This window comes from Oryctolagus cuniculus, chromosome 13 (assembly GCF_964237555.1).
Source record: "Oryctolagus cuniculus chromosome 13, mOryCun1.1, whole genome shotgun sequence".
Classification (NCBI taxonomy): domain Eukaryota; kingdom Metazoa; phylum Chordata; class Mammalia; order Lagomorpha; family Leporidae; genus Oryctolagus; species Oryctolagus cuniculus.
The window spans coordinates 43,324,628-43,341,983 of NC_091444.1; the positions used below are offsets into that span (position 1 = coordinate 43,324,628).

The 17,356-nt window shown below is 41.0% G+C and overlaps 1 protein-coding gene and 1 long non-coding RNA gene across 20 annotated transcripts in view; one reads left to right on the forward strand and one right to left on the reverse strand.

Annotated features, from left to right (window-relative positions):
- LOC127483443 (uncharacterized) overlaps nucleotides 1-9,573 on the forward strand; it is a 65,503-nt gene extending 55,930 nt beyond the window's left edge. Inside the window, exon 3 of the long non-coding RNA XR_007909667.2 lies at nucleotides 1,511-9,573. This is a non-coding gene — a long non-coding RNA (uncharacterized lncRNA). The remainder of the gene's footprint in view (nucleotides 1-1,510) is intronic.
- The window catches only part of TRDMT1 (tRNA aspartic acid methyltransferase 1), an 80,160-nt gene that overhangs the window by 38,638 nt on the left and 24,166 nt on the right, over nucleotides 1-17,356 (reverse strand). For 6 of the 19 annotated variants that reach the window (XR_011381486.1, XM_070055458.1, XM_070055456.1 and 3 more), the window contains exon 2: nucleotides 15,950-16,040. The exons of 11 other annotated variants lie outside the window; for them this stretch is intronic. The gene's annotated coding sequence lies outside the window, so the exon portion shown is untranslated. Of the gene's footprint in view, nucleotides 1-9,673; nucleotides 9,855-15,949; nucleotides 16,041-17,356 lie in introns of all 19 variants that reach the window. 2 more of the 19 variants (XM_070055459.1, XM_070055461.1) reach the window with 1 other exon arrangement.

Below are 17,356 nucleotides of genomic sequence, written 5' to 3' on the forward strand. Positions count from 1 at the left end.
ACAGAACAAGGACCTGCACATATGTCAACGAGATAGTTCTAACCTCTACTATGAAAACATCAAGAGAAAACAGATTAGAATTTAATCCAAAGAGATAAGCATTGATGGAGGGCAAAATTTTCTGGTCTTGCTAGCAAAACCTGGAATGAAAGAGCAAAATAAAGAGATATGGGGAAAAGCTTTCCTTCCAGGACATGCATTGCTAATTTTGTCCAATATGAGGAAGATATTCCAAATAAAAAAGCTTCTAAAAATACTTCTCATCCTTGGTACTTATCAGAATTTAGGAAAAACAAGGAGGTCTTCAGTTCAGCTCTTACTACCTGCCCTTAGTTGACAAAGACCTTGGTCTTTTCTAATTCACTGGTTAGAAACTAGAGAACCCATGTAAGAGAAATTATCTTTATGCTTGTATGCCTATCCATTTGCTTTTTCTAGCAACTACATTTTAAAAACTATGAAGGGATAAAAATAGTAAACCTCTATTTATATTATGACAAACAACATAGTTCATCTGTCCATATTCAGTTTGATTTGCAGGTATCAAAACAAGACACTGCATAAGTTCTTAAATTTTTCCTTCTAATTCTAATTCTGTACTGGGAAACTGCTACCACTGCACTAAGCTGGACCTTAGGTGAAACACCACCATACATGCTTTCTGGATGATATCATCTCTCTTTATCCCTCTTCCCATTTCAAGTTACCAAATCAAAACTCATTAAATGCCAAATACAGCACTAACTAACTGAGTACGTTTTTAAAAACAGTTATAGAAGGCAGCTAGTAAAAAGCATCTTCTTCCTATTACAGAATTCAAATAACTTCTCAATGTTTCCTTAGTGTTCCATCTCTCTAAGTCAATTTTATTTCATCCTTATGGTAATAACTCAAAAATATAGTTGTAGGGGGCCGGTGCTGTGGCACAGTGGGTTAACACCATGGCCTGAAGTGCCGGCATCCCATATGGATGCCAGTTCGAGACCTGGCTGCTCGACTTCTGATCCAGCTCTCTGCTGTGGCCTGGGAAAGCAGTAGAAGATGGCCCAAGTCCTTGGGCCCCTGCACCCACGTGGGAGACCCAGAAAAAGCTCCTGGCTTCTGGCTTCAGACAGGCACAGCTCCGGCCGTTGCAGCCAATCAGGGAGTGAACCATCGGATGGAAGACCTCTTTCTCCCCGTGCCACCCCCCCCCCCGCCTCTCCTCTCTCTGTGTAACTCTTTCAAATAAATCAATAAATCTTTTAAAAAATATTACTTCTAATCATATCATTGCTGCAGAAATGATGTGCATATCCCAACATTTGTTTCCCCCTTCTCCCTAATAACCAAATGTCAAATTGATTCACAGTAGCAATGCACTCAGCTAAAAGGACAGTATGCCATACTTCAAGCAATTAGATGTGACCATAGGACTAAGTTCAAACTAGCAACATTTAAGAAGTGTAACACACTGTCAGGAAATAAAAATAGCAGTAGTTTTTCATGCTTTCTGGCCTTTTTATTGCAGGTTAATGTAATAGCTGGGGCTATGGCCACCATAGTGGGCCATGAGGAGGATCATTCTACATGACTGGTGAAGCAAAGAACAAGAAAAGGAGCTGAGGTACTGAATGATTTCATGGCTTCACCATAGCAGCCCTGGATTGCTATATCTATATAAAGTCACTGAAAGTCAAACCTAATTCTAATGGATGAATCTAATCCTAACAGACACCTCAGCTGTATGGATGGGGTATGTGTGCGTGTGTTTGTAAAACGAAGAGAATTTCAGGTTCATTTCCTACTGAGGCCAGATCAACTTAATTCCACAAACATTTATTGATTGTCCTATGTACAGAATATTATAAGAACCTAGAAAAGGATGATATACAAGGTTTAAATGTATGAAGGTCAGGGAAATTTAAAAAGCAAAACATCTTTCCTGGCTACATAAGAATTGCTCCAGTAAGTGATTTTTTGTTAAACTTTCCTTACTAAGTAAATTTCTACTAAACAAATTATATGAAGGTATTTTAAAGTTTGTGGGAAATGAAATTAAAAGATGTCTACTTTAGTACAAAAATTTGTAAATCCATGCATAATTTTTTTCCTAACATGCATTCTCCATAAACTTTCTGGAGACCCTTCATTTTTTTTTTAATCATTTTTGTTTAATCATTATTAAAGAGAATACAACACTCAATTTCTCTGATTTTTTAGATTTTTATTCAACAGTTCTTGGAATGATAGCTAGCTGGCAAGCTGTCTTTACAAATGGCATTCCATGTTTTAAAATCTTTTATTGTCCTAAAATTAAGAAACTCTTCCTTCTGTCAAGTTTTGACAACTTCCAAGATAAAATCACCTGGAAAGTGATATGAGATTGTTAATTTAAAATTACATTTTGTTTAAAGGAAAAATATACCATTTGTTTCAGAAAGTCCATATTTTAGATACTGTCAGTGTTTCAAACAACTGTCAGTGTTCAAAAACTTTCAATGGGTATGTTTATTTATAAATTAGCAATATCAATAACTATGCTACCTAATGTCAACTTTAAAAATTAGAGCAATAGGGTTGGCCCTGTGATGCAGTGAGTTAAAGCCCTGGCTGCAGTATCAGCATCCCATATGGGCACTGGTTCAAGTCCTTGCTGTTCCACTTCCAATCCAGCTCCCTGCTAATGTGCCTGGAAAAGCAGTGGAGGATGGCCCAAGTGCTTGGGACCCTGCACCCGCGTAGGAGACCCGGAGGAAGCTCCTGGCTCCTGGCTTCAGATTGGCTCAGTTCTGGCCATTTGGGGAGTAAACAAGCAGATGGAAGACCTCTCTGTCTCTCTCTCTGTCTCTACCTCTCCTGTAACTCTTTCAAATAAATCTTAAGAAAAAAAAAAAAAAAACTGATAGCATCGAATGCTCTTTTTTTCTGAATCCTCTCCAGTAAATTTGTACTTATGGAATTCTCCAAGATTCTTTCTAGGTTTGAATCAAGTCATTTACCCCTTAACAGTTTTGGTAGTTCATGACTGTCCAAATTCCTATGGACCCTGTGTACCTGTCCCTAGCCTCTTCTCTTGAAATTGTCCCCTGACCAACCCATTCTCTTCCAATGCACACCCATCACATTCAAACACATACACTTCTTCTCAGGTATACAAAACTATTTATAATGCCCCAAATGAGCCATAGTTTTTCAATCCTAGTGGCTATGAACATACTTTAAAGATGCTATCACATCCTGTTCAACTCTAACACTATCCCTCTTATTCCAGTTCATTTTTATTGGTTCTTTAGGACATATTCAATCTCATCTAGAGAAGCTGAGATCTCTGGTCTGAAGCAAGGGCTGGTCCCGAGTGCTCTCCTCATGCTCTGCAGTTGGTTCTACCATCACATTTTTCCAGGACACTCACTAGCTTATAGGACCTGATAGAGCCCAGGCCATGTCCCATGCATAATCCAGACACTCTCAATAAGTGCCCCTTAGCTAAATAGATGCATGACAATAAGTGAGCTATGATTTCTAAAATCAATTTAATATTATTGATTACTCTCATTGCTGTTTCTAAGAACACTAGCTTAAAAGTGCTTAAGAAGTCTGCACCTGTATGTTTATGACTGTCTACCTCAAAGTTCATTGTAAAATAGACTGTTTAACATTTAAGTCAGATTTTTACCTTGAAAACACCTGCAATGAAGTACTCACGCTGACCTACAAACTTCTATTGATCTTATAACTATGTTAAATATAGCACCAATAGTGCAATCATCAGGCAGAAGTAAATACTGAGAGCACTTCTCATGTACTGGGAACTCTACAGAAAATACAAAATGAGTGGGCATTTGTTTTCTGCTTTGCCAGAATCAAGCCCACTTTTCCTGGCAACAGTCCTAGATTTTCTTGTGGGGAACCTACCTTACTCATGGTCAAAATGGTTCAGGTGGCCTCAAAACTTACACCCATAGCTTCTAGGACTGCATGGGTCAAGTGTCTGAGCCATAGCATCAAGATGGGCACACAAATCACAACAGTCAAGTTAGGCATAGTAAGAGGGAACCCTGTTTTTTTCTTGTGCAACTAGCAAGAGTTGTTTTATCTTTTCAACTGGGCTTAGCCCTGGAAGGATACAAGTTCAGAGGCTATTACAGCCATGTTGATGCAATAAGGGGAGAACTTATATAAAAATGAACAGAATGCAGAAGGAACAAAGCTGAGATATACAGAAAAAGAAACTTGTTGCTGGGGAAATGATTTGAACCTCTGCTTCAAGCTCTACTGCAAGCCAGGCTTGCACTAGGACTTGGCTTTACACAAATCCAGATTAACAACTTTTTTATGTAAAGGAGTTTGGGTTGAGTTTTCTATCACTGGCAAATATCCATTCCAATAGTCATTCAAGTGAACACACACTGGTAGATAAACACATTTCAAATTCCTCCAATTTGGGGGGCTGGTGCTGTGGCACAGCAGGTTAAAGCCCTGGTCTGCAGTGCTGGCATCCCATATGGGTGCTGGTTTGAGTCCCGGCTGGGCTGCTGCACTTCTGATCCAGCTCTCTGCTGTGGCCTGGGAAAGCAGTTCAAGATGGCCCAAGTCCTTGGACCCCTGCACCCATATGAGAGACCCGGAAGAAGCTCCTGGCTCCTGGCTTCCTGGCCAACTGAGGAGTGAACAAGCATATGGAAAACCTTTCTCTCTCTCTCTCTCTCTGCCTCTGCCTCTTTGTAAGTCTGTCTTTCAAATAAATAAATAAATAAATTTTTTAAAAAAATTCCAACTTGTGGATGATAGATACATGAATGTAAAAGACATATGAATAATTAATTAATTATCCATCTGAAAAAAAATTAATTATCCATCTGCAAACAGAAGCATTTCTCTTAATTTAGCTTCACTCCCTCTGAGGTCCTAAATTAAGAAAGGGCAGAGTAACTAGCTTAGGGGGCAGAGACTTCATTATGGAACTACCCAGTTACATATTTCTATAAATGGACACTAAATATAACAAACATAAATGAAGCCACTTATAGACTGCTTCTTAATTTTTTTTAAAGACTTATTTATTTGAAAGGCAGAGTTAGAGAAAAACAGAGAGAGACAGAGAGATCTTCCATCTGCTGGTTCACTTTCCAGTTGGCCACAACAGCCAGAGCTGAGCTAGGCCAAAGCCAGGAGCTTTATCCAGGTCTCCCACAACAGTGGCAGGGGTCCAAACACTTGGGCTTCTTCCACTGCTTTTCCCAGGTCACAGGCTAAGAGCAGGGAGTTAGATCAGAAGTGGAGCACCTGGGACACAAACCAGTGCCTATATGGGATGCTGGCGTTGCAGGCCTCCCCCACTAAATAAAGAATTTTAAATGATCAATAAATATAGAAGATGTTGAACCCCACCAATAACAACAAATATCCACATTAATCAGTTTTGACATAGAAAACTGACAAAAATTTACCAAAACCAATACTGTCTAGTGCCAGCAAGTGTTCGAGAAAATGTGTCCTCCATCATGTTGTTTGTGGTATAAATTGATATAACCCTTCTGATTATTAAACCTAGCTATTCTGCATCTTGAAATTTGTGCTACAGAAAAATCTGGACAAATCTATTGGAGAAAAAAGTGGTTAAGACTATATACACATATGAAATAAAACATATTATAAAAGATAATTCCCACAACCCAGAAAAAGAAAAATAATTCATATTTACTGATATAAAGTGGTCTCTGTATAATTCACTATAGAAAGCAAGTTATAGAATACCCTGATGAGTAATGATGTAAGTTTTGTAAACTCTAAGTATAGCATGCACTTTAAGATAGAAAAAATAGCAATAGGCCATCTCTTGTTGGTAAAATTTGGGAGGTAACTCTTATTCAAGTTTTTTCAGATTACTTGATTTTTTGAAGATGAGAATGTACTACTTATGATTTATATGATTTTATTTTTTATCCAGGTTACCTTGGCACACATTTACAGAGACTTTTCATTGTATATGTCTATGCAGATGTTTGATTTTTTTTTAATCCCAACATAAACTCTACTTATTCTCTAATAGTGAGAATAACTTTTTGCTTTTAACCAAGATGAGAGTTGGCTGACATTATTTCTAAATATTTTTAACAAATATCCCTGAGTATCTTCCATGAGCAAAGCAAGACACAACAGAGAGTCTAAGAAAGTTTCAGATACCAACAAATACCAAATTGTATATATAATGCTAATTTTTTTAAAAGATTTATTTATTTGAAAGTCAGAGTTATACAGAAAGAGGAGAGGCAGAGAGAGAGAGAGGTCTTCCATTTGCTGTTTGACTCCCTAATTGGCCACAAAGGCCAGAACTGAACCTATCTGAAGCCAGGAGCCAGGAGCTTCTTCCAGGTCTCCCACATGGGTGCAGGGGCCCAAGCACTTGGGCCATCTACTGACTTCCCAGGCCAGAGCAGAGAGCGGGATTGGTAGTGGAGCAGCCAGGACTTGAACCGGCACCCATATGGGATGCCGGCACTGCAGGCAGTGGCTTTATCCGCTACACCACAGTGCTGCCCCATCGCTAATTTCATAATTATGGTGATAACCATCATGTAATTATTTACAGATTTGTTCTTAAATATCAACTTTTTATTTATTTTGGTACACAAGAGTTCTTATTCCTTGACAAGAATAAAAGAATGTAAAGAGGCCAGCGCTGTGTCATAGTGGGTAAAGCTGCCACCTGAGGCACCAGCATCCCATATAGATGCTGTTTGGAGTCCCGGTTGCTCTAGTTCCAAAACCAGCTCTCTGCTGATGCACCTGGGAAAGAAGTGGAGAAAGGCCCAATTGCTTGGTCCCCTGTTCAGCTTTGCCCCTTCCTGGCCATTGTAGCCATCTGGGGAGCAAACCAGCAGATGGAAGATATCTCTCTGTGTGTGTTACTCTGCTTTTCAAATAAATAAATAAATAAATCTTTTTAAAAAAGGAGTGAAAAAATAAAACCTTAAACTTCATTATGTTGACCACAGCTCATTGTTAACCTAATATTTAAAGTCTACATTGAATAAAGGCCAATTTTTCTCAAAAGATTTTATTATTTTGAGAGTATTTAAAATATTTTATTGTATGTTACAGAAAAATCTATTGCCTACAAAAATTTCACACATAATCATGTACATAAACCCTTCATGATTCAGACTTAAGCTTAAACTTATCATCATGATTCAGACTTAAGCTTAAACTTATCAGTAGAATGGCATCTACTTCAAACTATACATATTTCACAGCAAACATGACTCTAGGTAATTTTTCTCTTTTATTCATCCAACAAATATATATTAGCAACGTTGTGGACAATGTTCTAGACAAGGTAGGCTCCTACCACGGAGCCTACATTCTAGTGGAGGAAGACACATAAGCAAGTAAATACATAATATGCCTAACAAAAGCAGAGCAAGCCAGTCAGTGTGGTAGAAGGGATTCTATTTTAATAAAGGACAATAAGAGAGCATATCTATAAAAGAAATTGTGGAAGTGAGGGAGTAGGCCTGCAGGTTTCTGTGAAAAGAATCTTCTAGGGCAAACACAAGAGGCACTGCAAAGGCTCAGAGATGGCAGCATGCCTGTTTTGTAAGTAGAACAGTCAGGAGACCAGGGAACCTGCAGTAGAGTGACAAAGAGATAGTCAAAGGCAAAGTGGTCCCAGATGTAAATGAGCTTTAGACCAAGCAGGCCTGGGATACTAAATGATATGAAAAACTCAAAAGGTTTTTTTTTTTTTTTTTTTGAAAAAGAAAAATGAAAAGCTTTATTTTAAACAGGTTCAGTGGTATGTGTGCTACAAAAAGGCTGGTTGTAGCAGTTTCATCTCAAACCTGCCTTGATGTATAAATTTGACATTATTTCAGCTAAAATGTAAATCTATCATTTTACCTGATCCAACATACCAATTTTTATATTATTGTAGACTCTTTTCAGCCCTAGAGGTTAAATTTTCATCAACAACTAATGAGAATAACCTTACAGCTACCTACTAAGGTAATGAACTGGGAAATTAACTCAAAAGTTTTAATTAGAAAAATGACTTACATATTTATTTCTTGAAAAAAAATTTATTTATTTATTTCAGAAGCAGAGACAGAGTTCTCATCTCCTTGTTAACTTCCCAAATGCCCACAATGACCAGAGGCCAAAACTAGGAACCAAAAACTGAACTCATTTCTTCCACATGGGTGGCAGGAACCCAATTACTTGAGCCATTACCTCTGCCTCCCAGAGTGCTCAATAACAGGAAGCTAGTGGAGGGCCAGAGCTGGTAACTGAACCCAGACACTCTGATGTGGGATGCAAGCATCCTAACCAGTATTTTAACAGCTAGGCCAAATGCCCTCCCTGACATATTTTTTTTAAAGATCACTCTGAAAGCAGGCATTTGGTGCAATAGTTAAGTTGCCACTTGGGACACCTGCATCTCACATGGAAGTTCCTGTGTTCAAGTCCTGGTTTCTATCTAAACTCTAGCTTCCTGTTCATGAACACCCTAGAAGACAGCAAACCTATTGATCTGACATGAGGCACTCTGTAGGGTCAGGCTCTATAGGACCACCATACCTCAGTGCTGTTGGGAGGTGTGTATCAGAGGTGAAGAGAAGCCCTGTAGCAGGGACATGACTGGGTCTAAAACGGCACTTCCCATATTCCCATATTATCTGAATAAAGAACACTGCTGGGAGGAGGGAGAAGTCAGTACCTGGTAGCTCCTTTCTCATCCTCTTACCAGTCAAAAGTCACCCTTGAGGGGTGAGTCCCCCCAACTCTAATCTCCCATCCTTCTCCCTACCAAGCCTACTTTAGGTTATGGAACAGCCAGATCCCAAGTCCACAGCCCGACCCTCCAGGAGTATGCAGAGCACTCTGAGGGTCCAGAACCTGGGCACCACTCCCCTTACAGAATTCAGTTTGGCAACAGCAGCCATTAGCCAGGGTGTGGCACTGAACAAGCAGCCCAGGGTTCAGGAGACTGGTGGGATCTAGTGAGTCTAGCTAGCATGGAACATAAATTAGGTTTGTAAAACAGAAAAGAGATTATGGGGCAGGTGGTAAAAGTGAAAATGGAGAAGTAGTATAGAATTATAAATAAAGATATAGTTAGAATTGACTGATCAGCTCCACCTAAATTTATTATTTCCCAACAATAATCTCCTAATTGCATCCCTCACTCCACTCCCCCAGTGCCATCAACTCTAATCTATCCTTCCCCATGGCCATAGGGTAAAACTTCTAGAACATAATCATGTTAACCTTTATTAACTAACTAGATCTTCAGGATAAAAGTTCAGGTAATTACCAAGTTATAAATGCCCACTTTTGGGGCTGGCATTGTGGCATCATGGGGTAAAGCTGCCACCTGTGACCCTGGCATCACACACAGGTGCCAGTTCATATCCTGACTGCTCCACTTCCAATCCAGCTCCCTGTTAACAGCCTGGGAAAATCAGAAGCTTTTTGTTGATGTTCAAATATGGGAGACCCACATGAAGCTCCTGGTTCCTGGCTTTGACCTGGCCCAGCCCTGACCATTGCAGCCATCTGGGGAGTAAACCAGCAGATGGAAGATATCTCTCTCTCTGTCTCTCTGTGTGTGTGTGTGTGTCTCACCCTCTCTCTCTTTCAAATAAATATTTAAAAATAAATAAATAAATGCCCTTCTACGATTTAATACCTCTTAAACTTCATCTTCTACTTTCTTATAACACTTCTACTGTGATGTGCTCTTGGAACTTCACATCTACACAAAGATCACACCATTCACATTTCTTCTGTCTATACAGGATGCTCCCTTTGTGTGCTAAACTCTTCTGCTTCTTGACTATCTGAAACACTGCCAATGATCCTTAGAAATCCTGGTTGGAAAAAAACACAACAAAATTGAAGGGCAAATCACCACTTAGATAAAATGAAGTGAAATATGATCAGACAAAACAAAACAAAATATGTGAAGATGGGAGATGTTATGTGAGTTCTTATAAAGTGATAAAAAAAGATTATACTAATGGCACCATGAACAAATTACAGTAAACTAAAGGGCCGGAGCCATGGCTCATTTGACTAATCCTCCGCCTGCAGCACCGGCATCCCAGCGCCAAGTTCTATTACTGGTTGCTCCTCTTCCAGTCCAGCTCTCTGCTGTGGCCCAGGAGGGCAGTGGAGGATGGCCCAAGTGCTTGGGCCCTTGCACCCATGTGGGAGACCAGGAAGGAACACCTGGCTCCTGGCTTTGGGCCGGCACAGCCCTGGCCGTAGCAGCCATTTGGGGAGTGAACCAACGGAAGGAAGACCTTTCTCTCTGTCTCTCTCACTGTCTATAATTCTACCTGTCTAAATAAATAAATAAATAAATTACAGTAAAATAAATACAAATAATCACTTGAAAATGTTCAATTTGCTAAGTTACATCAGGAGTATGACTACATATGATATACCAGAAACTATACTAATCTCTAAGTACACAGTGCTTCATTAAATCTTTGTAATAAGCCTAAAAAGTTAGTATTACTATCCCAGTGTAATCAATTAGGAAAACCAATACGATTAAGTTAGTTACAAAACAATGTGTAAAAAAGACAAGAACTAATATTACTCAGTAACTGTGATATTTTATACATCAATGGTACGTCTATGTCCGTCTTACAAATAAGGTACCTGGTCTCAGAAAGGTTTGAATAACTTTTCAATATTCACACTACACATGTATGGTAGATCTGTCTGATTCTTAAACAATGGCACTGGTTTACCACTCAGAGAAACATACTGAGTGATTCAGAAAGCACTGGGCAGGAGGCCATGGAACTGAACACACAGATGATACTGGTTAGGAGACCCAAGCCCAGCAGTTAAGGGCAAGAAAACATTCTAGATGATCAAAGGAGCAGAATGCTCTACTCTCTGTATTGCTGGCTCTTTTTCCTCTTCATATCCATTTTATAACATCATTTCTAGATACAAATAATTCTTTCCTTCACCACTTATTCCTGCATAACTCAAATTCAGCTGAAAGGGGCCAGGGCTGTGGCACAGCAGGTAAAGCCACTGCCTGTTTGAGTCCCGGCTGCTCTACTTCCGATCCAGCTCTGTGCTATGGCCTGGGAAAGCAGCAGAAGATGGACCAAGTGCTTGGGTCCCTGCACCCCTGTGGGAGACCCAGAAGAAGCTCTTGGCTCATGGCTTCAGATAGGCTCAGCTCTGACCCCTGCAGTCATTTGGGGAGTGAATCAGTGAATGGAAGACCTCTCTCTCTTTCTCTGCCTCTGCCTCTCTGTAACTCTGCCTTTCAAATAGATAGATAAATCCTTTTTATAATAAATTTATCTTTTAATCCTTTTCTCCCCAAACTTTTTTTTAAGATTTATTTATTTATTTAAAAGCAGAGTGAGAGAGAGAGAAGTCTTCCATCCGCTGGTTCACTCTCCAATTGGGCATAATGGCTGAAGCTGTGCTGACCTGTGGGGAATCCTACAAGAGTCCCAAAAAAGTTACGGAGCACCACTAACCCAAAAAGAAAGAGAAAAAGCAAAGCCAAAATGGAGTTACTTAAGCTAAGGCCACTAAGCACCAGGAACTGCCCAGACCATCTGTCAGCTCAGATACAGGTGGTGAAGCCTGATAAGGACTGGGGTACATTACATCATAGGAAGCAGCCAATCAGCTGGCTACTATATTATTTCACTCACACTACTACACCACGATTGGCCACACCCAGAAGGCCCCCAAACATACCACTGGTCACACCTAAACACCAACATCTGGTTGGTGACACCCAAAAAGGTGAGCCTGTGATTGGTGACACACTAGAACATACTCATCACTCACCTACTCCTGAGGGGGGGATAAAAAGGCAAGCCTCACATCTACTCTTCATCCCCTCGGGGACCATGGCTCAGTGTGAGTGATGGATCCACCTCATCTTGCTGAAACTCTGCCCGAGTCTTCACTGATCAAAACTCTGCTCGCCACTCCGCTGGATCCCACCTCGCCTGGACGTCCCAGCCACTGCTGGACCTGACATTGGAGCTGGACGGAACTTCTCATTGGTAACTTCTACGACTCTTCACCATAGAGCCTACTGCCCAGAGTGCCAGACATCTCATGACTACTGTCCGTAAGTGACTGTTCTGAGATCTGTCTCTCCAAGTAGTAACAGAGACTTTGGACTCTGGACTTTGACTTTTCATGACCCGTGATGTGAACCTTGAGAATGCAGCATTCATATTACACCCTTAGCCATGAGTGTTTAGATTGATTATGCTTTTATGCTTGGTTGTTTTATACTTATTACTATTGCTAAATATTTTTAGAGATTGTCTTACTCCTAGATGTGTGTTATGACCTGTGGGCTAATGACATATTGAATAGTATTGACCTTTAGATGTGTGCATTGAATACATAGTGAGTGGTACTGAACAATAAATTATATTGAAAAGACAATCACAATTCTGTGTGATTCTTCCCTGTGCTCTGACATGTCGCATTAGCCTCGTCAAGCTGTATGACAAGTGGTGCTCACAACACGATCCAAAGCCAAGAGCCAAGAGCTTCTTACAGGTCTCCACATGGTGCAGGGGCCCAAGGACTTTGGCCATCTTCTACTGCTTTCCCAGGCCATAGCAGAGAGCTAGATCGGAAGTGGAGCATCCAGGACTCGAACCAATGCCCATATGGGATGCCAGCACTGCAGGTAGTAGCTTTACCCACTACGCCACAGTGCCGGCCCCCAAATAAATCTTTAAAAAAAATTCAGGGGACAACACCGTGGCACAGCAGGTTAAAGCCCAGGCCTGCAGCACCAGCATCCCATATGGGTGCTGGTTCAGGCCCCAGATGCTCCATTTCCAATCCAACTTCCTAACATGCCTGGGAAATCAGTGGATGAAAGCCCAAGTGCTTGGGCCCCTGCACCCACGTGGGAGGCCCATGAAAACTCCTGGTTCTGGACAGGCTCAGCTCTGGCCATTGCAGCCATTTGGGGAGTGAACCAGAGATGGAAGACCTCACTATCTCTCTGTCTTTAAATCTCTCTGCAACTCTTTCAAATAAATAAAAATAAATAAACAAATAAATCTTGTTTAAAAACTCAGCAGAAACCTCCTTGACAACCTCAAATATTTAATAATCAATTTTTCTAGAGGTCATTTTAATAACATGTAGTAACTTTCTATAACTTTAAAATTTGTAAAATGAGTTGCCTGTATTTATTGAGTACTTTATCTTCTTCTTCTTCTTCTTCTTTTTTTTTTTTTTTTTGACAGGCAGAGTGGACAATGAGAGAGAGACAGAGAAAAAGGTCTTCCTTTTCCGTTGGTTCACTCCCCAATGGCCACTGCCGCTGGCGCGCTGTGGCCGGCATACCACACTGATCCGAAGCCAGGAGCCAGGTGCTTCTCCTGGTCTCCCATGTGGGTGCAGGGCCCAAGCACTTGGGCCATCCTCCACTGCACTCCCGGGCCACAGCAGAGAGCTGGACTGGAAGAGGAGCAACCAGGACAGAATCCGGCGCCCTGACCAGGACTAGAACCCAGGATGCCAGCGCCACAGGCAGAGGATTAGTCTATTGAGCCACAGGGCCGGCCAAGTACTTTATCTTCTAAGCATTATTTAAGCATTTTTCAAAAATTAATTTACATAATCTCATAACCCCCCTTTGAGGTAAGAACTATTATTGCCCTCTAAAATGGGCAATAGTAGAAGAAACTGAGGAAAAGAAAAGCTTGGTTTTTGCCCATTGTCACACAGTGAGAAAGTAGGACCCCCATGATTAAATCCTATTGGCTCTATAAGGGACTACATCAATACAGTCAAATGTATGAGCTCCTGGTCTCTTGCCATGTGATGCCCTATGAGACCTCAGGACTCTGCCAGCCAGAATGCCATCATCAGAGTCTAAACCAGTGCGGCTCACCTATTCTTAGACTGTAAATTTCCAGAATCATGAGCCAAAATAAGCCTCTTTACTTTATAAAGTTAGGCTGCCTCAGTTATTTCTTTACAGTATTGCAAAGTTGACTACTAGACCACTACTGATGTTCCTTCAAAGTGAGGGATTTCCATTCATTTTAATCTCCCTCACCCTTCCTTTTACTTTCTCTTTCAAGGATGGAAAAGTGGCTTCTATAATTGGTTACTTTGAAAGAATAAACTGGGTAAGCTTGCTTCAGCTCTAACCATCTTCCTCTTGGGAAGTATATATGCTTCCTCTTGGGAATATATGCTCTACATGGCTCCTCCAGCTGTGCCTGTAAGACATGCTGCCTAATTCTCTGGTTCAATATTAGCTGACCCACTGGACTTTCTCACTAAACTACATCCTCCAAATCAATCTTTATTGATAATAAATATAATAAAAGTGATGCAGATTTTTTACTTCCTATTTGCCTTACTCTCTTATTGCTCAATTTGTTAAGAATTAGAACAAGGGAAACTATTGATTCAGCCCTCTAGAAATAACCAATAGATAGGTTCTAAAACAAACTTAATAAGCCATCTATTCACTGGCACTGAGGAAGTGCTGTGTTCTGTGGAATACAATAAAATGAGTATTGTGCAATGAAGTAAGCATTCATTATTCACCCCATAAAAGATAGGTAATTCAGTCACCCAAAGGGAAGTTAGAATTCCCCTTTACTTAATGACACATCTGACATATTTCTTCTTTGCATTTCAAGTTAAGAAAAAAGACAAACTGCTAATTTCTACAAATATCAGAGAACAAATGCTGAATGTTTTTAAATAGGTCCAAGTTTTTACCTTGCTTCATTTTAAATCTGGTAAGTTACATGAGTAACTATGGGAAATTAGTCATAAAAAGAAAAATTTTACAATCCCAAAGGCAAATATAAAGGATAAAAAGTTAAATAATTCAAATTCCATTTACAACTGATGCCTTTAAAAATATCCTTAGGTGACATTCACACCTATCTGGAAAACAGTTTGTCACTTGATTCAGTTACAAACACCTAATTACGAAGGGTTTGGTAGAGTCTCAACTTGGCAGATAAGTTTATGAGGACTAAAGGCAAAAGAGATTCAGAAAAATGAGTAAACTGACAAATGAGAAGCTTAACATCTTAACAGAAAATATCTAGGCTGAGAAATTCTTTCTAAGCAGGGTTAAGTATTATAGAGCTAAAACTCAAAATCAACACTGGAAGACCTTTAGAAATTATTTGATGGAGCAGGCCTTTTGCTTTTGGATTTCTAATATCTGACTATACAGAAAACAGTCATCTTGCTGGAGCTTCCCTTTACTGTCCACCTTCAACCACATTCCACTCTTCTCCTGCCATTGCATTTTTTTTTTTTTTTGAAAAAAAAAAATTTTTTTTTGACAGGCAGAGTGGACAGTGAGAGAGACAGAGAGAAAGGTCTTCCTTTGCCGTTGGTTCACTCCCCAATGGCCACCGCGGCTGGCGTGCTGCAGCCAGCACACCACGCTGATCCGCTGGCAGGAGCCAGGTACTTCTCCTGGTCTCCCATGGGGTGCAGGGCCCAAGCACTTGGGCCATCCTCCACTGCACTCCCGGGCCACAGCAGAGAGCTGGCCTGGAAGAGGGGTAACTGGGACAGAATCCGGTGCCCTGACCGGGACTAGAACCCGGTATGCCGGCACCGCAAGGCAGAGGATTAGCCTAGTGAGCCATGGCGCCAGCCCTGCCATTGCATTTTAAAATGAGAAAAATATATTTGCTTAAATTTGCAAGTGTCCTTGCAGGCTCTCCTGATAACCTGCATGTAGCTCATGATACAACCTTTTCCACTGCTTTCTGAAGGGAAGTATTTTCATGTGAAAGATCCTCATTAGCCAAAACCTAACAAATAACACTGAAGCACACATAAGTAGTTCCTGTACAGCGGCTATCCACATTAAAGAACATGATGGGCAGGGAAGGAACTGGTGGAACAGTCAACATACTCTTTGGGACACCCAAATCCCGTACTGGAATACCTGAGTTCAAGTCCTTGGCTCCATTCCAATTCCAGCTTCCTGCTAATTTGCACTCTGAGAGACAATGATGGTTCAGTTAGGTCCGTGTCACCTACAAAGAGATACCCGGACTGAGTTCCTGACTTCTGGATTCAGACTGTCCTAGCCCCAGCTGTTGCTGGCATTTGGCAAGTGAACAAGGAGATCAGTCTCTTTCTCTCAAATAAACAAATAATTTTTCTTTAAAAAGAATATAATACTTGTTATGCTTGTAGTCACCTAGAATTTCTGCCAATCTTGACTACATTTGGAAATCTGACAACATTATGAATCCTTCCTTCCCAAAACCAAATTCAGAACTCACTTTCCCAGCTTCCTTTGTCTGGCAATGGGATCTAGTGTCCAACAACCACTGCATCTACAGAAGACTTCAAACAGAAGAGGAAGCAAATGAGAAAATTCATCTTTTTGATGGGATAGCTGGTATAGGCATCGACCTCCCAGGGGAAAACTGTGATGGCCCTTCTGGCATCCAGTCCCCAGCACCGCTGGTACAGCTGCGGTGTCAGTATTAGACTTCAGGGCAGCAATATCCAGTGTAGTTTCGGTGGTGCTCCTGATGATCTAACCTGCAGGGTCCAACAGATTTGTGAACTCCCAAATACTTTTAGTATTTCTTCTGCTATTTGGCTACAGAGTGTATTCTGCATTGTACAAGATTCAAAAAAGAAAAGAATTTGTACTAAGCAAACTATGGTTTTATCAAAGTGATAGTAGAATGAGTATCTATTCAATAATAAACTCAACAGTCATCTACAGAGAAGCAGTCACAGGATGGTACTGTGCTATAAATTGTATAGGAAGAAAAAGGAAAGGGACAAGATGTGTATTATGGAAATAAAAGGGGCCGGCGCGCGGCTCACTGAGCTAATCCTCCGCCTTGCGGCGCCAGCACACCGGGTTCTAGTCCCGGTCGGGGTGCCGGATTCTGTCCCGGTTGCCCCTCTTCCAGGCCAGCTCTCTGCTGTGGCCAGGGAGTGCAGTGGAGGATGGCCCAAGTGCTTGGGCCCTGTACCCCATGGGAAACCAGGATAAGTACCTGGCTCCTGCCATCGGATCAGCGCACCGGCCACAGCGGCCATTGGAGGGTGAACCAACGGCAAAGGAAGACCTTTCTCTCTGTCTCTCTCTCTCACTGTCCACTCTGCCTGTCAAAAAAAAAAAAAAAAAAATTAAAAAAAAAGAAAAGGAAATAAAAGGGCATAAAGATTTAAAAAAAAGTTAAATGAAATTTAGAAAACATAGAAGAAGGAGCAGGTGCTGTGGCACAGTGGGTTAAAGCCCCAGCCTGCTGTGATGGCATCCCATATGGTGCAGGTTCAAGTCCTGGCTGCTTCACTTCTGATCCAGCTCTCTGCTATGGCCTGG